Below are 26,008 nucleotides of genomic sequence, written 5' to 3'. Positions count from 1 at the left end.
TTGCTCCAACTCAGTCTTTCAGACTTCAGGCTGCCCAGTCCTTCTCCATAAGCCACCCCTCCTTCAAAACTATAGGAACCATTTAGATCCATGACTTTCCCTAGACACACAATCAAAACGCCAACCCCTAGCCTTTTATAAGAGGCCAGGTCTAAGCAGAGAGAGGATGGGTGCTATCCTTCTCCTCTGGCTCCTTTGGCTCATGAGCATGGAGTTATAACATGACGCTTTCTGTGTCCCCAGCAGTTTTAGACATGGTTTTATTATGCTAAAGCTGTATGATTAACTAGTGATTAGTTCTAAACGATTTCAAAACGAAATGTCCAGGTCGATACAGATATAAATAGAGATGATATTCAACATATTTAACCTCTACTATGGATAAGCAATAACCAATAAGGACAGTGATGTAGGGCTGGTTTGGGGTTCTCGATAATTTAGCTGCCTAGAGGGTGCAAAGGTTATAGCTAGTCCCAGGTGAGAGGACAGTGCACAGAGCAGCAGGGGGCAGTCAAGGCTCAGGGAAGAAGCTCTTCGCCAACCAGTACAAAGTGTAGGAATGTTGTTACAACTTGACAACTGGAACAGCCTCACTTCTGTGTGCCAACTGAATATCAGCTCTAAGAATACTGACATTTTTCTCACTATTTCCTAATTTGCTCAAGGTTTTCATTAGAAATTGCAATAAGGTTTTAGCAGATGAGTTTTGTGTATTTATTCAGAATGGCTTTTTTTCTTTTTAATCTATTCTGAAATCTAATCACACTGCTTTCTAAAGATAAAAGCAACCTGGCATTCCTAGGATAAACACTACTTGTGTAAGTACTAGCGTTTTTAACGATTGTTGGATTCCATTTGCTAAAATTGTGTTAAATATGTTTCTGTTTATATTCATAAGGGATATTGGCCTGAGGTCTTCTTTTCTTTCAATGTCTTTGGTTTTAGAATCTGGGTACTGTTGGCCTTGTAACATAAATTGAGAAGTAATCCCATCTCTTCCAATTTTCTCTTTAGTTATATAGAATTGGCATTATTTTTTTCCAAATGTTTGGTGAAGCAATTCACTGGTGAAGCAACTTGGACCTAGAGTTTTCTTTGTGGGAAGGTTTTAAACTACAGATTCAATTTAATACACACAGGACTATTGTGGCTATTTCTTATCGAGTGAAATCTGGTAGTTTTGTCTTTTGAGGAATTTATCCATTTCATCTTAGTTATCAAATCTGTTAGCATAATCTCTTTATAATTACATTATCTTTTTAATAACTGTAGAATCTATTATGTTAATTCTCTTATTGCCAACATGCTATTTTTGTCTTCTTTTCTGATCATCCAGAATAGATGTTTATAAATAATATATATTTCTCATAGAACAGATTTATTTTCATTATTTTTTTATAATTTTTTGCCTGTTTCTATTTTTTTGATTTCCGCACTGTTTTTAATTTCCTGTATTCTTCATACTTTTGGTTTTATTTGCTCCTTTTTCTGGTTTTTAAGATGGAAGCTAAGGTCATTGATTTGAAAGCTTATTTTCTGAGTGACATCAGAAACATGGCAGAGTGAGAGATGTCCCCAGATCTCTCCCCTAGAAACAACGAGTTGATATTCCAAAACTCAACAAAAAACACCCAACCTGCATATCAGCACGTCTGAGCGTGGGACCTGCGAATAAAGGCTACCACAGGACAGAACCACGAAAGTGGGGAGGTACACTGGGAGAAACAAAGAAGCTGCCTCTCACAGCCGGAGCTCCCTGAAGGAGGCAGGGGAGTGGAGACAGTACAGTGGATTCCCTGAATAGCCCTGCCTGGAAGAGCATTGAGTTCCATGCAGCAGCAGTACCCAGGGATAAGGGTAGAAAGCAGAGAAGTGAGGATGGCAGAGAAGTGGGTACGGCAAAGACGCGACAGTTGATTATTACCAGCCACAGTTGCAAAACGCGAGGCCGAGACGCAACCCACATCCATCAACCCAGAGAGCCCCTCCACACATATCCTCCAAGACCAAACACCACGGAGCCACAGGGGAATCTGAACAAATGCTACCAAACTATCCCTAACACTAACAAGGACTGAGTCTGAGTGTAGCGAGCATGATCAAATAATTGTAATAATAATAAAAAAAAAGGCCTTGTAAGACTTTATATAAAGCAGAGATCCAACAGGCTCAGACTCCACCTACTGGAAACAAAATGAAAAATGCCTTCTCTGCAACAGGATAAAGAGAGACCTTTATATAATAAACCTTTCTGGAAAAAAAAGGCAGAATACACTTCCATTAATGCCTAGGCAGAGAAATAGTACATTAAAAAATATGAACAACCGAGGTGACAGGCAGCTCAGAAAGAAAGAGAAAAATCTCTAGAAAATAAGCTTAAAGACTTAGAAATATGCTACATAAATGACACAGCATTCAGGATGGTATTTCTGAAAAAACTCAATGAGATCCGAAACGAGTCATATCAACAATTCCAGGAATTGAAAAAAAACTAGATCAGCAGAATGAGTTTTTTAGCAAGGAGATTGAAAACCTCAAACAACAACAACAACAACAAAAAACAGGGGAAAACTCCTAGAGATGAAGAACACACTGAAAGAGATGAAAAAGGAAATAGCAAGCTTGGGAAATAAGAGTCAACAAAATGAAAGAAAGGATCAGTGATATCGAAGACAGAAATCTAGAAATAAATCAGAAGGAAGACCAGAGAAACTAAAGAATGAAGAATAATGAAAGAGAAATACAAGAACTAGCTGATATCATCAGGAGAGGAAATATAAGATTAATGGGCATTATCAAAGGTGCAGAAAAGGAGCAGGGATTAGAAATCATTTTCAGACAAATAGTTGAGAATTTTCACATCTAGGGAACGAGCTGGAGTTTGGAATACAAGAAGTCAACAGAACACCCAATTATCTCAACCCAAAAAGGTCTTCTCCAAGACACATTATATTAAATTTATCAAAAAATCAATGACAAAGAAAAAATTCTCAGGGCAGCCAGGGAAGACGGTAACCTATAAAGGAAAACCCATTTGATTATCGTCGGACTTCTTAGCACAAACCTTACAATCCAGAAAGGAGTAAAATCAGATATTCGAACTATTAAATGAAAGGAACTACCAGCCAAGAATAATGCATCCAGCAAAGTTCTCCTTTAGGTAGGAAGGAGAAATAAAAACGTTTCCAGACATATAAAAATTGAGGGAATTCTCCATGACGAGGCCTGCATTACAAAAATACTGAAAGGGGTAAACACACCAAAAATAAAATGATGAAAAGAAATACATAACTATGAGTAAGGTGACTAGGAGGGAGATAGAAGCAGAAGAGTGCAAGCCTTACTAAGAACAGGGCATTGAAAGCTTAAACAGTAAGAAGAGATTTGCTATGCAAGATAGTAATGAACGTGTAGCATACATAGGGACAAACTGAGACAACAATAACAGAAAAGGAGAAGATTCAAACATCCAAATTCGCAAAGGGGAATGGAGATAAGGCACATGCAGAAGAAAATGGACTATAACATATTTATATATATATAACTATCCTCTACATACTCCTAATGGTAACCACACGCCAAAGATTCAGAACTGCAGTATATAACATAAAACAAGGACCAAAGCAAAAATCTAGAAAATCCAACCAGAATTTTTAAAAAAGGACACGGAGGACAAGGAAGCAACGGAAACACCAAGCAACTAGAAAGCAAAAGATAAAATGGCTATAAGAAAGCCTCATATTTAAATAATCACCCTAAATGTAAATGGACTGAACTCACCAATAACAAGGTATAGAGTTGCAGATTGGATCAAAAAATAAAACACAACAAAATGCTGCCACCAGGAGACACATCTCAGTTACAAAGACAAATGGAGACTCAAAGTGAAAGGGTGGAAAATGATATTTCAGTCAAATGGCATTCAGAGAAAAGCAGAAGTAGCGGTACTAATATCGGATGAAACAGACTTTGAAATAAAAAAGGTAAAGAAAGATACTTCATAATGGTAAAGGGAATCGTACACCAAGAAGACATAACACTTATTAATATCTATGCTCCCAAACAGGGAACCCCGAAATGAATAAAGCAGTTACTAACAGAACTAAAGGAAGAAACAGACCAAAACACTATCATTGTAGGAAACATAAATACCCCACTGCTGGACATGGACAGATAATCCAAACAGAAAACCAATAAGGAAATAACATTCCTAAATGACACTTTAGTCCAACTGGACTTAATTGACATTTACAGAGCCTTCCATCCCAAAACAGCTGCTTATACATTCTTCTCTAGTGCACATGCAACATGCTCAAAGATTGACCACATGCTGAGACATAGAGATAGCCTCAACAAATATAAGAAAATTTAAATCATACCAACTTTATTCTCTGATCATAATGCTTTAAAGCTGGAGATTAACTGTAAAAAGAAAATGGGAAAAACCACAAATATATGGAGATTAAACAACATGCTACTGAAGAATAACAAGGTCAGAGAAGAAATAAAAAGAGATCAAGAGATACATAGAAACGAATGATAATGATAGTACAACATATCAAAACCTTTGGGAAATGGCAAAAGCAGTCAAAAAAAGGAAAGTTCACATAATTATAGGCCTACCTAAAAAACAAGAATGAGGCCAAATAAACAACCTAATGCTTCATCTTAAAAAAACTAGAAAAGGAAGAATGAATGAAGCTTAAAGTCAGCAGAAGGAACGAAATAATCAAAATCAGAGTAGAATTGAAAGAAATTGAAAACAAAAAACAATAGAAAAAATAAATGCAACAAAGAGGTGGTTCTTTGAGAAGGTTAATAAAATTGACAAACCCCTGGCTAGACTCCCTAAAGAAAAAAGAGAAAGGACACAAAGAAACAAAATCAGGGTGAAAGAGAAGAAATTACAACAGATACTGCAGAAATAAAAAGAATCATATGACAACACTATGAAAAAGCATTTAATACCAAATTTAATAACGTAGAAGAAATGCACAAATACTCAGAAAGATGCACCATTTAAGATTGAATCAAGAAGAACTGGAAAATCTAAATATGCCTATCAGCAGTATGGAAATTGAAACAATATTCAAAAACCTACCAAAAAGTAAAAGCCTAGGACCAGATGGCTTCACCAAACATTCAAAGAGTATTTAATACCTATGCTCCCCAAACTCTTCCAAAAAAGCAAAGAGGAGGCAATGCTTTCTAACTCATTTTATGAAGCCAATATTACCCTGATACCAAAACCTGGTAAAGATAACACAAGGAAAGAAAACTACAGACTGATATCTCTCATGAACACAGATGCAAGAATCCTAAATAAGATACTAGGGAACCAAACACAGCAACATATTAAAAAGATTACACACCACGATCATGTGGACTTCATCCAAGGGCACAGGGATGATTCAATATATGCAAATCAATTAAGGTGCTATACCACATTAACAAATTAAAAAAGAATCATATGATCATATCGATAGATGCAGAAAAAGCCTTTGACAAGATACAGCATCCATTTATGATCAAAACACTTAACAAAATTAGTATATTAAGTACCTTAACATAACAAAAGCCATATAAGACAAAACCTCAGCCAACATTATACTTAATGATGAAAAACTAAAAACAGTCCAAGATAAGGAACAAGGCAAGGATGTCCACTATAGCCACTCTTATTCAATATAACACTGGAGGCCCTAGCGAGTGCAATCAGGTAAGAGATAGATATAAAAGGCATTCAAATAGGAAATGAAGAAGTCAAACTGTCACTAAAGACTCCACAAGAACACTACCAGAAACAATAAGCAAATACAATAAAGTTTCTGGACACAAAATCAATCTTAAAAAATCCATAGCATTCCTATTCTCTAATAATGAAGTGTTAGAAAATGAAGTGGAAAAAATGATTCCTTTTGCAATTGCAACAAAAAGAATAAAATATCTAGGCATAAATTTAATGGAACATGTGAAAGACATATGATGAACACTGTAGTCCCTATTAAAGAAATCGAAGAAGATACAAAGAAATGGATAGATATTCCGTGTTCTTGGATTGGAAGAATCAACATAGTTAAAATGACCTCATTACATAAAGTGTTATACAGAGTCAACGCAATCTCCATCAAAATCCCATTGGCATTTTTTAAAGAAATAGAACAAAAAATCATCAGATTTGTATGGAAGCACGAAAGACCCAGAATTGCCAAAGTGATCCTGAGAAAAATGAACGAGGCTGGAGGCATCACTCTGCCTGACTTCAAATTGTACTACAAAGCGGCAATAATCAAAACTGCATGATATTGGCAGAAAAACAGACACACGGACCAGGGGAACAGAATTGAGAGGCCAGAAGTAAACCCATTTTTTATATGGGCAAATAATTTTTGACAAAAAGGCCAAAACATGCAGTGGAGAAAGGAAAGTCTCTTCAATAAATGGTGCTGGGAAAACTGGAAAGCCATCTGCAAAAGAATGAAACCAGACTGTTGTCTATCACCACACACCAAAATTAAATCAAAATGGATTCAGGATCCGAATATAAGACCTGAAACATTAAAATGTATGGAAGATAATATGGGAACTAAACTCATGGATCTTGGACATAGAGAAGATTTCATGAATTTGACCTCAAAGGCAAGGAAAGTAAAAGCAAAAATAAATGAATGAGACTATATCAAACTATAAAGCTTCTGCACAGCAAATGAAACCGTCAACAAGATAAAGAGACAATCATCCAAATGGGAAAATATATTTGCAAGCAATCCCTCCAATAAGGGCCTAATATCCTAAATATGCAAAGAATTCATACGACTCGATTACAACAACAACAACAAAAACAGTCCAATCAAAAAAATGGGCACAGGGCTTGAACAGGTACTTCTCCCAAGAAGATATACGAATGGCCAACACACATACCAAAAACTGCTCAACATCGCTAGCTATTAGGGACATGCAAATCAAAACCACAATGAGATACCATCTCACACCTGGTAGAATAGCTGTTATCAACAGGCCAAGTAATAACAAGTGTTAGAGAGGATGCAGAGAAAAAGGAACTCTCATACACTGGTGGTGGGACTGCAAATTGGTACAACCACTATGGAAAACAGTATGGAGGTTCTTCAAAAAACTAAGAATTGATCTACCATATGACCGAGCAATCCCTCTGCTGGGCATTTACCCCAAAGACTTCAAATCTTGCATCCGAAAAGATATTTGCACACCGATATTCATAGCAGCATTATTCACAGTGGTCGGGACATGGAAGCAACCAAAATGTCCTACGATAGATGACTGGATAAAGAAGTGGTGGTACATATCTACAATGGGATATTACTCAGCCATAAGAAGAGATGAAATATTGCCATTTGCAACAACATAGATGGACCTCGAGATTATCATGCTAAGCAAAATAAGCCAGACAGAAAAAGCTGAAAATCACATGATATCACTTACATGTGGGATATAAACCTAAAAGGAGCAAATGAACAGGACAAACAAACAGAGACACATGGACAATGGACTAGTGTTTACCAGAGGGGAGGTGGGAGGGGAGAAGGTAAATAGAGTAAAAGGGGTCGAATATGTGGTGACAGAAAGAAATCTAACTATGGGCAGTGAACACACAATGTAAATATATATATATGCCTTACTGTTAAAATGTACAGCTGAAACTTACTGGATTTTGTTAACCAATGTCATCATAATAAAAATGTTTTAAAACTAAAGATAAAAATAAGTTAAAAAATGAAATCTTATTTTCTAACATTATCAGTTAGTGCTATAAATATCCCTCCACATACTCAATGAGGCAGCTCCCACTAATCCTGAAATGCTTTTTCATTTTCATTCAGGTCAAAATATATTTTGTTTGGCTCTATTCCAACCCATGAGTTGTTTATACATGTTTTACTTGGTCTTCAAGTATGTGAGAAAATTCTAGCGATCCTTCTGTTAACAGCTTCTAATTTAATTCCATTATTGTTGTGCTAAAATATAACAAATCCTATTAAATTTCAGAGTACTATATCTTTCACAGCAACAGCCAGAACATACATGGCTACTGTTTTTCCAGGAAGGTTATAAGGTCCACATGGGCAGAATATATTCCCAGTACCTTGTATAAAGTCTGTTTTATACGTGTTTAATAAATGCTCATTATTATAAATATTCAAAGGTCCCGCACTTCAAATACCATCACATTGGAGAATAGGGCTTCAAAATGTAGATTTTGGGGGGCGACACATTCAGTCTATTGCACAGGAGATGAAAAAGGATATCACATATAACTCATCCCTACCTCACAACAATTTTCTATTTCAATATCAGATTTGGAAGTCCTTATGATGGGGCTAAAATTAAGATCCAAGAGTCTAGAACCTTCCAAAACCAAACTTTGTGTATTACTTTGACTAATGGCAAGAATTTCAAAAAGATTGATGGGATGGATAATCTCCCCATATTTCATCAAGTTAGGCCTGACTTTTCAAATATTCTGTTGCATTGTGGGTGGGATTGCCATGTTTCTCTATACTTATCCAACACAACCCTATGTGACTGGAAATGGCCCAAAGAGGAAGCCCTGGTCATTTCATCTTGCTACCGTCACTATCACTGACATCAAGGGGGAAGACTGATTTTAAAATTAATGGTAATTGAGGGCAATGTGAGATTGTTGCTGGGTGGAGAGGAACCAATAAATTGTTGTTATAAAAGCAAATAATCTAAAATAACATTGATGCCTTGAGAGAGGCTTAGAACAAGTGAAAAATGCCCTATTAACTTAGACTCAGATGCTTTTTGGGCAAAAGACTGCCAAAACTTCCTCTACTTTTAAAGAAATGAAGGAGCTATGCAATGGGCAGGCTAATATGCATATTTCTAGGATTGATCCATGTCCCCCCCACCCCCCCAATCAATGAGCAGATCAGAGCCCAATGACTATGGAATGATACCAATGTGGTTGTCTTGTATGGTTCTCATTTCACAAAACATTATGTATATGGAATAGAACTAGGTCTAAAGATTTAGACTTAAATCTTCACAAATTCATTAGGATTCTTAATTATTCAACAGATATATACTATAAAGTGTAGACAACTATAGGTCAGGGAAGCCAAAAAGAAAAGAGGAAAAGTGTAAAATTATGAAAATATGAGACAATTTGTGCCCGTGTTCTAGGATGGTTTTAAATTATACAATCCTTCACTGATTATTACAACTCTTCAAAATCTGTATGTGTACTTTGATGATCTATTGAAAGGCAAATGACTGCTATCAAACCAAAGTAATGGGGTTTTTTTTTTGTAAAAGGCTTTGACTACAAATCATGAGGGTGACATATGCTGTGAAGGTTAAGTCCATTGGACCTGGAATAGGCCTGAGCTAACGTATCTGTATATCACTATTTGTTACTCAAGAAATGAAATACATTGACTAATAGTGTTGCTTTGTAACCATGGAACCAAGCTGTTTGGGGGCAGGTTTTAACAGCTTATCAGCAGTGTTTGATAACAATGCTGATAATTTACACCAGTTCTCATGTGACCTTCAGAGACTTCTGATGGGGCTGGTTACATGGCAAGAATATGTCTGTGTATCCAGCACAGGATAAGAAATCTCAGCAGTGAATCAAGTTTTGGCTTCTGGGGTACTCTGTGCACATGTCTGTACAATAGAGGAAAATGGGAGCTCATGCCTGGCCCTCATCCAAACCCCTTGCTGTGAAGCAACCTTTGACAGTGATGCAATGTACCTTTTTTCCTTAAAAAATTGTAGATTTGTAATTATTACCCTTTGGGATACTTTGAGTCTTTAGCAATTTAACCTTATTTAACTGTCACTGTTAGTGCACCACATTATTTGGAATGTGGCAGTTCTATAGTTTCAGACCTTGAAGCACTTTCTTATGTGTAACCTTTTTCTTTCTAACGAATTATGTATCTATAAGACGTGCATAACCTAGTTCTTTTTTTTTTTTATGCTATTCATTCAGTGATCTCTTTCGTTCCTTCCCTTATTTTCTGTGCCAATTTTCTCAGTGTACTTGTTGCTTTCTATTTCTCTTGGATTTGCTGTGCTCTCTAGCCACCAATAATGTTATGTTTTCCTGAGCAGTCTAACAATAAAGTCTTATTCCTGTTTATCATGATAGAGACATGATTACATTCTACCTATGCTGTTTTTTAAAAATAACTTTTTTTTCAACTACAGTTGGCTTACAATATTATATTAGTTTCAAGTGTATAACATGATGATTAGACACTTATATAACTTACAAAGTGATCACGCCAAAAATCTAGTATCCATCTGATACCGTATATAGTTATTACAATATTACTGACTATATTCCTTAGGCTTCACTTTAGATCCCCATGACTATTTTGTAACTAACAATTTGTACTTTTTAATCCTTTCCCCTTTTCAACCCCACCCCCAAACTCCCTCCCATCTGGCAACCATCAAAATGTTTTGTTCTTTAGATCCACATGTCAGTGAAACCATATGGCATGTCTCTCTGTCTCACTTACTCCACTCAGTGAAATACCTTCTAGGTACATCTATGTTGTTTCAGGTGGCAAGATTTCATTCTTTTTTAATAGCCGATTAATATTCCATTGTATATATGTACCACCTCTTCTTGATCCATTCAGCTATTGATAGACACCCAGGTTACCTCCATATCTTGGCTACTATAAATAATGCTTCAATGAACATATGGATTTACGTCCCTTCAAAGTAGTCTTTTGGGTGTGTTTGGATAAATACCCAGAAGTAGGATTACTAGGTCCTTCTTTGTCTCTTGTTATATAGCCTTTGTTTTAAAGTCTACTCTGTCTGGTATAAGTATTGCTACTCTAGCTTTTGTTTGTTTCCATTTTCCTGAAATATCTTTTTCCATCCTTTTACTTTCAGTATGTGTATGTCTTTCAATTTGAAGTGTCTTGTAAGCAGCATATGTAAGGGTCTTGTTTTCTTATTCAGCCACCCTATTTTTCGATTGGAGCATTTAATCCATTTACACTGAAAGTAATTGTTGATAGATAATGTAGTTATTGCTATTTTATTTATATTTTTAATATTTTTTCTTCTTCTTAAATAGGTCCCTCCAACATTTCCTATAATACTGGCTTGGTGGTGATGAACCCCTTTAGCTTTTTCTTGTCTGGTAAGCTCTTGATCTGTCATTTGATTTTAAATGATAGCTTGGCTGGGTAATCTTGGCTATAGGTCCTTGCTTTTCATCAATTTGAGTATTTTGTACCAATGCCTTCTGGCCTGCAGAGTTTCTGTTGAGAAATCACCTGACAGTCTTATGAGAGTTCCCTTGTAGGGAACTAATTGCTTTCTCTTGCTGCTTTGAAAATTCTGTCTTCATTTTTAGCCTTTGGTATTTTAATGATGATGTGCCTTGGTGTGGGTCTCTTTGGGTTCATCTTCTTTGGTACTCCCTGTGCTTTCTGGGCTTTTATAGCTATTTCTTTCACCAGGTTAGGAACGTTTTCCATCATTATTTCTTCAAATAGGTTTTCAAATCTTGCTCTCTCTCTTCTCCTTCTGGTTCCTCTATGATGCGATATTTGGTACACTTGGTCTTGTCCCAGAGAGCCCTTAAAATACCATTTTGGATTCTATTCTTGCTGCTGTTCTAATTTGGTGTTTTATGTTACCTTATCTTCTAAATCGCTGATTCTGTCCTCTGCCTCATCCAGTCTATTATTGATTCCTCCTAAGGAATTCTTCATTTCAGTTATTGTAGTCTTCATTTCTGACTGGTTTTTATGTTTTCGATCTCCATTTTTATATTCTATCTCTTTGTTAAAGTTCTCACAGAATTCATCTATTCTTTTCTCTAAGTTCAATAAGCATCATTAAAACCAGTGTTTTGAATTCTGCATGTTAGATTGTGTCACCATTTTTTTTTCTGGAGCTTTATTGTGTTCTTTCATTTGGGATGCTTGTCTTTCCATTTCAGCTGTTTCTCTGTGTTTCCTTCTATGTACTGGATAGGGCTGCTATTTCTCCCAGTCTTAGTAGAGTGGTCTTGTATAGTTAGTGTCGTGTGGGGCCCAGTGGCACAGTCTTCCCTGGTCACCTGAGCCAGATGCTCCAGCTGTGTGCCTTCTATGGATTGTGTGTGTCTCTTATTGTATGTGAGCCTTGGTTGTTGTTTGCACATCGCTGAGAGGGATTGATCCTTAGGCTGATTCATTGTGAGAACTGGCCGGTTCTCACATAGACATTCCTTTTAAGAGGGGGCCAGAGGGACAAATCCCACATAGAAGGATTTGTTTTACCAGGGCTCTAGTGCCTACCCGGTCCGCCCATTATGTGTGTTGTGTTCAGATGCAGCCCCAAGTGCTGCTCAGACTCGGTCCACAGCCAACCCTTGGGTGTGCCGGCCCTGTGGCCTCCTGCACGAGGCCTAGCTGCAGGACACATTCAGCTGTAGCCGATGCCCTACCCGGGGCCACCTGCCAAGAGTCACCAAGCAATTTGTAGGTGGCTACCACCCACACGAGGCTTAGGGGCACATCAAGTGGCCAAGCCATGAACCAGGCAGGTGCTGCTAATGCCAGACTTAGGTCTGTTCATCAAGAATTACAAGGTACACTGAGGCCAGATACTGTTTGGGTTTTGAGATCCTTTGAGAAGTTTTAGGAAAGTCTGAAGCATGAACCAAGGCAGGCCGTTTGTATGGAAAAGCTACTGGAAGTGGCTCAGTGGGACTGCAAGTTCAGTGAGGCAGGGTATCAGGATATCACCAGGGCGGATCGACCAGTGTTAGCCAAACTGATGGAAATTCAGTCATAATGGCTACCTGCAAGTGCATACTAGGTATGGGTAGGACTCGCTGAAGAAATAGTTGCCTCCACCAGCACTTCTGCCTTGAGAAAGCTGTCCCTCTGGCCCCCTCACTGAAGCTAGATACCTCATTTCCTCTCCTTATGTCCCTGGAGCCTTTCGATCTGCTGCCCCAGACTTGGAGCTGATGCAGAGTCCATTAGCAAATAAGTTCTGCAAGCAAAGCCTCTTAAAAGGAATGTCTATGACTCCATTCACCTTCTATTTCATTCAGCTACAATCTTCACTGGTGTTCACAGTCAGAAAACATGAGGACTTCTCTTCTTGGCACTGGAACCCTAGGCTGGGAAGCCCAGTGTGGGGCCAGGACCTCTTGCTCCTCTCAGGGGACCTCCATAGCTGAGATATCCCTCCCAATTCTCAACTGCCACACACAAATGTGCGACCAGCCCGGTCTATATCTCCACCCTTACTACCAGTCTCAAGGTAGCCTTTTCTGTATGTTTCCAATTGAAAGACTTCTGTTCAGCTAGACTTCAGGCAACTCCCAATGATGACTGTTCTGCAGTTTAGTTGTAATTTTGGTGTGGTTGTGAGAAGAGGAAAGCATAGCATTTACCTACTCCACCATCTTGATCAGAAGCCCAGGTTATTATCCTCTATGATAAATGCATGCCTGTTTGGAAACACGTTGTTTATCAATAGAACTGCTTGCCACATTTCTTCCAATTAACTTTGTTCTCTCCCAGAGGTGTTATTTTATGAGTTCCTATTAGATTTTCATCCACACTTAAGTCTGATGATATGCATTGTATGTGTGTAATAACATATGCTCATGTATTCTTGCTTCACTAGGAATTCTTGCTGCTTTAGAACCCTTCCATAGTTTCACTATTACACTAATATCTGGGAGTGACCATCAGCTCATAATCTTATATGTATCCATCTCATTATGTCAACTGCCAGTGGCCCATATGTCCCAAACTAATGATAACATACCCATTCTTTTAAAATCTTATTAGTACCATAAATTTATCAATGCTTTTAAAAAACTCTATGCAGGCATTTGGCTTTTGATACCCCATCTAGCTCTTAAGACTGATTTATTTCTCCTACCATCATAGATTTCTTAGTTATCATGGCTGGTCATTTTTGTATTGCTTCCATTTTCTGCATTAACATAATCAACTCTGGGCTGATTGGCTTATAAAATGCAAACAAATTTCTGTCAATCCTTTCCTTACTCAAGCTCTAAACTCCAAGATTAAGAGGTATTATGAATTGGATACCTCTCTCCTAATGAGATGTGAAGATAAATAAAATCCTAAAGTTAAATCCTGGGGAACAAAGAAAAGGGCAACGATTCATTCATATTCTAATAAACACTAAAAACCAAAAATTTGGACTCTGAACTGGATCGGCTTGAGGCTATTTTTAAATTCTGGGTGTTGTTATTTTCTATTTATATTTTTTCCAACATTAAAATCAGAAACATGTAAAAAATCTGATCTTATTTTATGTACAATTTGATAAACAATTTATAAAAGAAATCTTTACCAAGTAGCAAGCACGGTGCTTTACCTGCTTTTAAGTTGAGGGACACTACTCCAACCAAGTGATCAAGTTTAGCATTATCAGTGATCATTCACATTGACATCATATACTACTGATAGGATGAGAATAGCTTCATTCTGTGGTCTTCCTATAAAAACCCTGTAACACTAGTGCAATCATAAAAAAGATAATAGAAACCCATATTGAGAGATATTCTACAAAATACTTGACAAGGACTCCTCAAAACTGTCAGGGTAATCAAAACCATGGAAGGTATGAGAAATTGTCACGGACCAGTAGAAGCTAAGAAGCCATGACAATTCAATGTAATGTGGTATCCTGGATGAAATCCTGGAATACAAAAACACTAGAGAAAAACTAGTGAAATCAGAAAAATAATGTGTTTAGTTAATAATGTATCAAAGTTACTTATGGCAAATGCACCAGAGGTATAAAAGATGTTAAGAAGGGGAACTGTGTGAGGAGTATATAGGAATTACCATTATAACTTTTTTTATAACTACAACAATTCTAAACTGAAGTTAATTTTTTTTTTTTAATTTTAAAGTATTCCAAGTTAGATAATTTTCTTTGGTTTTCTATAAGTCAAGTTTCCTGAAAAAATCAAGCATGTAGAAAAAGATGCTTTTTGACTTTCATTTCCCTTTTGGTACAGTGCAGTAAGCTCACATTGCATTAAGCTGTCAGAATGAGGAGTAAACATTCCCATAGCTACTTGAATTCTCCTGCCAAGAGTGCTGATCCAATCTCTGGTGTGCTAGTCCTAGTGGTACTATGATAAAGCCTTCATCCAATGGTGGGTTCTTACTCCTGGCTCTTTTCTTTGGCAGTGATGCCACTAAGTTAAGTGATAATAAGCCACTGTCGAAGAAATACCTGTCCTCCAATTAATGCTAAAGATATACCATCATTTTCCCTCATGCCGTATCGAAAGGAGATGGGGAACGGAAAACTTACTCGTGGGAATCGACTGACATATTGTCCACATACTCAATCTACCAGATCATACTTGCAGAAAGCAATTTGCCAGGATTGAGAGAAACTTTTAGTGGTCCAGATTTAAAAATGAGAATCCCATTTATGTCCTTCTCTGTGCTGACCAAACCACATCCTGAAATGACAAGCGACTGACCAAATATTTTCCTGGCTAAGACTATACTATACTGTTTCCCCCAAAAGTGAGTACTTTTCAATACTATGTGGTACTGGACATGAAAGTAGCATTGATTTTATTCCAATTCTAAAACCTGCTATCCAAGCAAGGTAAAATTAACTGGTTTGCAATGCTGCAGTGTGAGCAAGCATCATGGAGTTAAGGAAAAGGTCCCAGATTGGATGCTCAGGTTACATGCATCCAAGACCGCTAGGAAGACTCGCTTTTTAATTACTCGGTGAAAAACGAACCATTAGAATGGCATAAAATGAAAGCCAAAAGAACATGTAAGAACCAACACCTGGGGATCACTTCATAAATAATATATAAATGTCAAACCACTATGCTGTACACCTGAAATACAAAATACTGAATAAAAATTGTAATTGAAAACTTTAAATTAAAAAATCAACATCCACCTCCCTCCCACCCTTACCCACCCTCCACCTACACACACAGCCTTGAGAAATCTCATGGATCTACAAGATCCTAGAAACAGGGCTAGATCAACATTCTGACATAGCAGGCAGGGAAAAATCTAACAGCATTAAGTTGAAGGTCACCAACAGAGGAAGGATAGAGATTGTCACTCAAAAACAGAAAGTGAACAGATCCAGAGTTCTCCATTACATAGATTCATATAAATGTACCACATAGCTCAGAAACTGGCTCTCTGATGTCTACTGAGGTTTGATTTCTGGGAGAAGGTTTTCCCACATTCATTACATTCATAGGGTTTTTCTCCTGTGTGAATTCTTTGATGGACTATGAGATTCAACAATGAGTTCTCCATTACATAGGTGCATATAAATGTACCACATAGCTCAGAAACTGGCCACAAACATATACTGGTGATGTCATTCTTCCATCTTTAAAACTTCACATTCCTCAGTGAATTTGTGCACAGCAAGTGTTTTCTTATATATTTTCTATAAAACAATATTACATATAAAATGTAGTTTTGTTATATTAGTTCTAGGTAGATTTTATCTTCAATTCTGAAACTGATACATTTCCACAGAAAAAAATTATGACACAAACTCAGTATGTATTCAAAAATGTAAGTTACCAAAATACAAGATTTTAGTCTAATCTTACTTGATGTTTACTGAAGCCAACTTCACAGTAAAGGCTTTTGTTTTTCCCTGAGGTTTCTAAGATTTTAATGGTCTTCAGCTCAATCAGGACAATGACAGAAGTTTTATTCCTCATGTAAAGTCTTTGATGTACCGTATGTTGAATTCTGAAGGTCAAGCTACTGAAAACCTGAAGAATAATTAATTTTGCAAATCTACATGTGGAATTTGTTTTTTTTTTTGTTGAGGCAATGACATTACAAAAGAACAAAAATTCCCAAGCATTTCTCCAAGTAGAGAACACCATTTAGTATGATGCTGACCTGACAATGTCAGAGTGTCTCGAGGATCTCAAGGGGACACAAGTAATACCTCTCTTTGCTGTCAGTTGTCTGAGTTGCGCATTCACTAAGAAGGAATTGTCAGTGGGTGGTGCTCAGGTGGTTTCCGTGAGGCCACATGTGCTGTCTGTGTGTTGTTTCTGGGTGAAGTCTATATGGGTGGTCTCTGTGGGATGTCTGTGAAATCTGTGTGGAGGTCTTATTATGAAGTCTCTGTAGGACAACAAGAGGTCTCTCTGGAAGGTGTCTGTGAGAGGTGTCTGTTAGGAGGTACCTTTGTGAAGTCTGTGTTGTGTGGCTCTGTGACATGTCTGTTGTGAGGCATCTCTGTGAGGCCTCGGTGTGAAGAGTTCTCTTTTGGGAGGTGTCTGGGGTTAGGTCTCTGTGTGACAGGTCTCTGTTAGGAGGTGTCTGTGTGTGTCATCTCTATGTGAGAGGTCCCTGTGTGGGTCCCTCTATAGCTGGCCTTACTGTGCCTTATGAAAGACAGCAACAACAGATGAGCAGTGGGACTTGCCCCTTCCTGCTGCTGCTTCCGTCAGCATCCCAGTCACTCTGGTACTTATGCTGACAGGAGCATGGGGTGCATGTCCAGCTCCCCCTCCCCGACTCTCAGAATTCACCATTCGGTGCCTGAGACGACCCATGAGCACAGCCAGGCTCAAGGTCTCAGCTGTGTGACACCCTCTCCCAAGCACTCGAAGACCTGGGGCACTTCCTGCCCTGGGTCCCACCCTTCCACAGGTCCAGGCTGCACTGCTGTGCCCAGCCTGGTGGCTGCTCAGGATCCCAGAAGCAGGAACTAGCTCCAGGAAGATCCTGTGTCATGAGAATGCCTATGCTCCTGCACCCCTCAACCCTGGTCCTGGTCCCACATGTTGGGGTCCTGACAGGTGTGGGAGCAGGACCATTCCTGCTGTCATCAGATCAGGGTTGTTCTAGAACAGGACTCTCCACCACTGCAAGGACACCCGAGCTGGGTCCCCTGTGTGCCAAGTGTGGCACAAAGTGCAGAATCACTCTAGAAAGATTGTTCCTGGTCTCCCTTTTTTCTGTGTGGTTTGGGGCCAGAGAGGAGGCAAGCTACACTAGGAGCAGGCCACGCCGAGGACCAATCCTGGACTGCACCACCCATTCTGGACAGGTCACTTCTGCGCTCCCGTGTGATAAATCCTGTGTGGTGTCTTCGTCTCCTGCAGGGCTCTGGGATAAGCAAGGCTAGAATCACATAAGAATTATTACGTGATGGCAGGCCAGTCTCTCATCCTTTTAAGTCCCCAACTCTCCCCTGGAGCAGACCTTGGGCCATGTGTTTATGTAAAGGTCACCAGACTGGGAGTGACACTGAGTTCTCTAGTCCTGGCTTTTCCACCTGTTGTTAAGTCATCTTGTCTAGAATTCAGGAGGCAAGGATGTGCAAGCTTAGAAACTGTATTGTGGAGACAATTAACCATTCCTGACTTGCTTTAATTCTGCAGATTTGGCCCTAGAGGTGGCTTCTTTATATATGTGATCTCAGAGCTGAAGAAGGTGGAGACAGAGGTTGCGGCCCTTTCCCCTTCCCTCCTCCCATACCTGTAGATGATGATGGGACATCAGGGCTTCTCGGTCGCTGCGTATTTATGGACATTCTGTGTCACTTTGCCTCCTTTCTTGGATCCAACCTTTTCAATTCTTCACCCACATCCCACCCAAATTTCACGGTATCCGACTGTCAGATAGTTACCCACATACAGTCACACACTGTTCTATTCATCCAGAATTCCTCCCCTGGGGTTAATAGAGGGAAAGGCAGGTCACCAGTGACCATGACCATTCATTCATTTGTGGCAGGAGTGAACACAGCCCTCATCATCATCCTCCCTGAGGCTCACACCTACGCACACGCAAAGCAGGAAGTGCCATCTGTCTGGTCTCTACATGTGGGAAAGGCAGAGGTGGAGGAGGGCGAGCTGTACATTTTATTCAGGCTAAGCTGAGAGGGGTTCACAAGGCCATCCCCATCGCAGCCTTCATTAGGTGAGAAGGGACCTTAAGGAGTCTTTAGGGCGCAAGAGATCCAGGGGCAAGATTTCTCTTGCTTCTGAACTCTGGGCCCCAGCAACTCCCCACTCCAAAACTTCCTGACAATTCTTGGAGCCTGAGTGGGAATGACCAACCCTGTAGGCCCCTGTAAACCTATTTCCTACAGCTGCACGATTTCAAAGCTGAGTGGAAGCAGGAGAAAGATGAGTTGAACCAGATCCTCGAGTGGAGTGTTTATGGGTTTTTTTCATCTTTTTTTAGAGTAGTTTTTGTTGTTTGAGTAATGAAAGTATTGTGAAAATATCAGGGGCGATGAAGGGACTTGGGATAAGGAGTAAGCTCGCAATGCCACGATCAGCCTCCCTCCATGCCCCTTTCTTCTCGAGGCCAAAGCACACACCTAGCAAGCACAAGAAGTCACTACACCACCCTTTTATGAGAAAAAAACATATATTGGGGAAAAGTAAACATTTTGAATGTAGTAATGAGAAAACGCTTCTCTACATGGACTGATTTTTTTTTTTCTTGGAGACATATTTGCCTACTAGAAAAGGCTAGTGAAGCATGGACCAGGCAAGACCCTTACTCGAAAAAGATAATGCCGTGGGCAGTGTGGTTGGTGGCCTGGCGTGCACGGCATCCTTGGCCTATACTGGCAGGCACTGACTGGAGACAGTGTTTTCTTGGGGGCCAGGGATGGGGTGCGACTCACTTCCAGCTGCTCATCATCGAATCTGACACTTTTCAAGGACTTCCCAGGTCTGACTTGCTTTTCCCTGATAGAACAATTTTGGTCTTTGGAGTCAGCCTCCTGACTGTGAGGGGCGTAATTCATCATTCTCGCTTGCTCTGTGGAGTAAGGAAGGCAGCAGACACACACACATACTGGGGCTGGGTGTTCCCGTTTGTGCTCCTTTAACTTCGTGGCATGAAGTCCATGGTGAATGGCCATTTTCTTCTCTAGAATCTGTCCCACAGCTGTCATGAGCTCCTGAGCCTCCACATTCTCGCTGTCCAGAATTGATCTGCTTTTGACTGACTGTTGGCTCTGGGCAGTGGCTGATTTGGGCTTGCACTTTTGCAAAGCATCTTGACCTTGGAATTTTTTATGGGGGAAAATCCTCATTTTTCTTTTGAAGAAGCTTTGTAAAACACTTTGTTTTTTCTCTGGCAGCAGCTGGAGGTATTTCTTCCCAACAGAGCCTACAGTTTTTCTGGCTTAGGCAGAGGAACTCATACTCCTGTCTTGACAGGTCCCCAATTTCTCGAGCTTTTCTGCATGCTCTCCTGGGTTGGGCCACCTGCAGTCCTCTCTCTCATAAGTAGGGACAAACATCTCGCTCTGATTCTTCCAAAAGCCTTGATATCTTTTGGTCCTGGGCTCCTGCTGCTCTGGACTGCTGCTTGAGGCTGCCTTGAGGCCACACAGCATCTGGAAAACTAGCTTGTTTCCATTGGGCACTCCCTGGGGATGGCACTGAGGCACCTGAGAGGCCAAGTTGTCAGTAGCAAGGGGCTTGTGTCTGGGACACTCGTGTGGCAGGTTCTCTGACTGTACCTTTACGTTGGACTTAAACTCACTAACCATCTCTGTGTTAAGGCGTGGCTCTCCTGGATCTTGGAGAACAGTCATTCTAGGGTATAGGGGACTTTTACTGGTCCCTGGAGCCTCTAAACTACACAAATGTGCATTTTTGTTTTGGGACTTTGTCAGCACATTGGTTCCCAAGATGTCTCTAGACTCTGGTTGAAAAGCAGGGGACAATGTGGCCTTCCCTGCCTCCCTGGCTTCCTTGGCCCTCAAAGATTGGGGTCCTATGTTCATCTCTGGCACTGTTACCTGATGGCTGGGGTCTCGTGAGGCATGTAGACCACTCTTCCCTCCTGGCTCGTTCCTGGACATTGTTGAACCTGGACTGGGCTCTGTGCTGTCCTTCATGGCCCACTCCACAGTCCCACTCTGCCAGGTGAGTGTGACGGCCTGAGGTGGCGGCCTGCCCTCCTGTCTAGCCAGAGAGGCCTTTGTGGTCCCATGGTCATCATCAAGTGGGATCTGTCCCAGAGCCCTCTGGATTTCCTCACACACAGGTAAGGGGGCCAGGAGAGGCCTCTCCAGGGTTGGAACTGACTCCTCTCCTATCGCTTTCTCTCCCAGATGGGGCTGAGGAAGTTTTCCAAGGACCTCAGCAAGCTGGACTATCGAGTGGTCTCCAGGGACACAGGGAGCTGAGGGCCGAAAGGCAAACTGCAGAGTGGGTGAGGGTTGAACCTTTTTCAACGTAAAGTGATTAATGGACTTGATGAGCTTGAGGGGCAGGCCCCACATGTGCCTCACCCAAAACTTTGTCATATGTGCTTCCAGCATCTTTTGAGTGTTTGTGTCGAGGAAGGAAACCCTGTGGGAGGTGTTCACCCAGGGTTCCCAACCCTTTAAGATTCCCAAATTCCTGGTTTCCATGTGAGCGTTGGACTTGGGAGAAGCATGGTTGACAGCAAGCCAGGATCGACGCACACTCACGGGGATTAAACCCTCGCTGGTTTGCCCCCAATTCCTGCCTAAATGGCCTTTTGGGATGTTTTCTAGATTTTTGTCTAAGCTCCTCGGCAAACCACTTGTCAAGTCCTTTCTTAAAAGCATCCAGTCATTTTCTAACCCTTCAGAGTCTACTTCCTGAAATGCCACTATAGGCCTTTCGGAGGACCTGGAGAGGTTTTTAGGGACCTTGCTTATGTCTTGCTTTAGCTGGAACCCCACCTTCTGCGGATCCTTGCTGCTTTCACCTGTGAAGGAAGAGGGCCGTGAGGCCCCATGCTTGTCCTTTACCGGACATTTCCCTGGTAATTCGCTCTGAAGCTGCCTTAGTTCCAGAGATTCTTGTATCTTCCGAGGTAGCTCCCAGCGGTTTTGGATAAGCCATTTTTGGAGGTGTTGCTCCAGTTGCTTCCGGAGCTCTGGACTGACTGGAAAATTCTCGGGAAGGATGGAGCCCACCCAGCTGTCCTCGGGAAGGTTGGGAGTGAAGATATTAAAGACTTCCTGAGATCTTTCGATCACAGACGGCGGAGCCCACCCACTTTCTAGTTGCTTCGGCAACAAGGGCCATTCTGTATTTTGAATCTCAATTGAGGTGAGAGATTTTAGCTCATTCCGGGCTGTCGGGCAAGACACACCACAGGCTCTAATCTGGGATGGAGAAGAAGGTCCTAGGATTTGTACAGGAGATTGGAAATGGGCCTGGGCCTGAGCCAGAGGTGGGGCCTGTAATTGCAGCATCCTTGGAATCAAGGCTTGAGGTTGGAACTCCAGCTGGGGCAGGGGCTGGGAATGGGAAAGCAGTGGAGGTAGTTTAGCCTGCAGATGAATTGGGCAGGCATTTGAGATTCCATTGAATAAGAATGAGGGTGACTGTAGTGTGGAAGAATTCTCAGAGATCCAGGCAGTAGCCACCGGGGATTCGCTGTGCAGAGAGGAGAGACCCCAAAAAAGCTGGTTGTATTTTTGCTGTAGATGGTCCCCCAAGACCTTAGGATATGAGAGCTGCTGAGGACTAGGCAGTTGCTCTGGCTTATCTTTCGCGGTCCAGAAGGGTTGGGGGATTGTGGTGTCCTGCTCAGCACCTAGTGATGGCAACATTTTCCCCAAAGAATTCAGGTGGTAGTCTGGGCTCATTTGTTTTGGATATAATCTGTCTTTGTCTTTTTCCTTCGAAATCTTTATCTTGATTCTCTCTGTGACTTGTATCTCCAGGAGATTCTGGTCATCGGATTCGAGTAAGGAGGGGCTAACAGCCTCTACCATTCTTTCTGTGGAGTCTCTCCTGAGCAAGGCCTCTTGTGAGTGGTGGGACAGGTGCTCTTGTTGGGATTTGCACTGTGATGAGTTTGAGAGGCACAAGGCTTTGGCAGCTGCCTGCCACTGAGACGGGGTTAAAATGGAACAGCTTGAGTAGTCAAGGCCTGAGATGGCTGGGACTGCGACAGGAGAAGCCGACCAAGGTGTGTGTGGAGATGAGCTTTGTGGGATGGTCCTGAGTGGGAGTGCCATCAAGTCACACTGAGGAGGTGTCATAGTGGAGTCTGACAGTGGTGGTGCAGAGGAGGCTGTTGGAGGTGGAAAGTGGGCCTCCGAATCATGGAGGCATGAGGTAGAAGGGGAAAGTGCAAGTGGCTGTGGTGAAAGGTCGTCCAGGGGAAGGAAAGGCTCTGGTGGCTGAGAGCCACTCAAGAATGAGTGTGAATGAACAGGAACTGAATAGGTAGTAGGACTTTGTGACAGGGAAGAGGCCAGAGGTAGCAGGCGTTCAGTCAGAGGAGCTGGGGAAGCCAACGGGGACATGACGGAAGCAGCATCTTCCACAGGCTCTGCACAGGGCTGGCGGGCTCCCTCAGGAACTGCTTTGCACGCCTCACCAGTGGCTTCTTGACCTGAGCTCTGACAAAAGCTGCCTTTGTCAGGGAGCCTTCCCAGGTGGCTGCAGGACACGGAGGCACAAGCTGCAGCCAGGGGCACGTGGGGCCAGGAGATCCTGCAGGGTAGGCACCTGGTGCCTAGGGTCCTCCCCATCCCCGACATTTATTCCACAGTGCTCCTGCTGTCTGTCACCCCAGGGCTGTAGCCACACCCATACCCCATTGCCCTCCCTTCCATGTCAGTTCGAGGTGTCCAGCAGCCCAGAGGGTGGTGGACCCGAGAGAAGGGGAAGATTCTTTACCTTTGCAGAAGAGAAATCAGGCTCTGAGCCTCTTCCAGTTCTTGCAGGCAATCTCTGCAAGCTGGAAATCAGGAGACCGGGTCATGTGGTTAAGGCAGGGCCTTAGGGGTCTTACAGGAGGCTAGGGTAATGGCCCTTTAGGGGAGACACTTTGAAGGGAGATCTCTGGAGCCCAAGCATCCAGGTCAAGGATAACAATTCCTGACAGTGATCACAAGGCTCAAGAAGGGTAAAACTTTGTCTTTTACAAAGTGCTTCCACATCTATTACCCACTGCGGACCTCACAACTGCCCCATAGGGGAGCAAGAGGTCAGGGGGCACCTTACAGAGGAAACTGAGTGATGATAAACAACTTGTTCAAAGGTGGACCTGGCGGAGGGGTGGGGGGTGGGTTCTCACCTTTCAGTCGGATACTATTGATCTACGACAGTCCAAATGCCCCTGCTGGGTGACACCCATTTCCAGGCTCTCAGATGCTTCATTCAGAACACAATTCTGGGATGTATCTGGATTTTAATTTCCTTCCCAAGAGCCTTCCCGATGGCTCTGTTTCCTGTGAAACAGGCTCCGCTGCTGGCATCCTTGGAGACCTGAACCTGGACCCTCGGGGACCAGAGAGGTGGGGGGCAAACCCCTTGGCACAGGGCTGAGGGGCAGAAACTCACCTTTCGAAGCTCTACTTTTCTTCCTGATCTTTCTCTTCCTCTTTGGCTCCACCGAATGCTGAGACAAGAAAATGTGAGGAGCTAGACTCATTCTTACTCTCCTGTCTCTAGACAAGCTACAGAAGCTCAGTGTTCATGAACAAAGTGACTTTCTACATTTAATTAATGAGACTCTCTAATTTTTCCCCTTTTATTTTTTTTGTAAAGCAGATAAAATATTTTGCTTTTCTTCTTGGATGAATGGAAAAAAGAATCTTGATGAGACCCACCATGGATTTCTTGCTCAAGAAAAAGAAAAAAACACACATTCTCAGAACTACAGGCCCCTCTGAGCTCAGTCCGGTAGGACTCTGGTTTCCCAGGCCAGAGCCCCACTCCAGCCTTTGCTCAGAGACACTCAGTGGCTCGGCACTGATCTCGGATCAGCCCCAACAGAGGAGAGGCTCGACTTAGACACCTGCCATGGGAAAGCAGTTGGTGAACTAGTGCTCAGGGGCCTGTCACTCTGTAGAGATCCAACTCTTACTTAGTATCCAGTCCTTGATCATTGGTCACTGCATCTGGGACTGTGCCCTGGAGCCCTCCACCACACCTGGACTCCTGATCCAAGATCTTCAGATCAAAATCCGTGTGCTCACTCTAACCCCTGCTCGGCCTGGCTTGTTCCTAGAACGTGATGTTCTATTCATTCCCAAGAATTCCCGTCTCACCATTTTCTCTAGGTGATTCAGAAAAGGTGAAATAATAAGAAAAAAGATCAGCTTTGCTGGGTCTGGGCCAAGGGTTCCTTACCTTCCTGATGTTTCTATGTTTCCTAGGTGGTGGTATAGATGGATTACTCTGGAAGCAGAAGAGTAACAGGAGGAAGAGCCCCAGTCCACACAGGAAGGCGAGGATGGTATCAATCACCCAGGGAGTGAAACTGAGGCTTATCCATGTGTCAATAATGCTCTTCAGAGAAGAGAGAGGATTTTCCATGATGTGAATATCACTGCTGCCTTCTGGCAACTGAGCACTGGAAGTTCACTTGGGAGCAGAACCCCAGGCCCACCCACATCACAGAGCTGTGGCCTAGTCACAAAGGTTCCTGAGGGCGGGGAGGGGACAATAAGAAGAGGAGGCTGAACTACTGCCCTTCTCTCACCATCCAGCTACATGTACCTCTGCACCCTTCTGGGCCTTCTAGATCTCTCATTCCAGCTCTACTCTCAATCTGTCAGAGACCTTAGATGATTTTCTCTTAATTTCATGTGGAAACCAGATGTCACCTAGTTCCATTGCCCCTTAGAGATCTTGACTCGAGGCCCACCAATTCCATAATCCTTGAAAATCTGAAGTTGATTCTGAAAATTTGGCTATTTCCTGGGGAAAATTTGGCTATTTCCTCAGCTCCAGCTTCCCCACATAATGTTTTTTGTCTTGTATAAACCCAGACACAGAACTTTTAAACTTAGTTTTGTGAATTTTAAGTAGTGTTTGTTTTGTCACATTTTCAATCAGAGGGACCTATATACAAAAAATTAAAAATGTATTATTCAAATTCAAAGATCTAAATATGAAAGAATTATATGTAATTAAGCCTTTAAATGATAACTTTATAAATTTGGATCATTTATAATTTTGGAGTTCGTAAAGCTTTCAACGGCACAA

General features: G+C 41.6%; 1 pseudogene; it reads right to left on the bottom strand.

Moving 5' to 3' along the window:
- Positions 1-19,361: 19,361 nt before the first annotated feature.
- On the bottom strand, positions 19,362-24,352 carry LOC111735500 (annotated as a pseudogene).
- Positions 24,353-26,008: the final 1,656 nt, after the last annotated feature.

Source organism: Pteropus vampyrus, unplaced genomic scaffold, assembly GCF_000151845.1.
Source record: "Pteropus vampyrus isolate Shadow unplaced genomic scaffold, Pvam_2.0 Scaffold1000002382, whole genome shotgun sequence".
Taxonomy (NCBI): Eukaryota; Metazoa; Chordata; class Mammalia; order Chiroptera; family Pteropodidae; genus Pteropus; species Pteropus vampyrus.
This window is presented reverse-complemented; position numbering and strand designations above follow the sequence as displayed.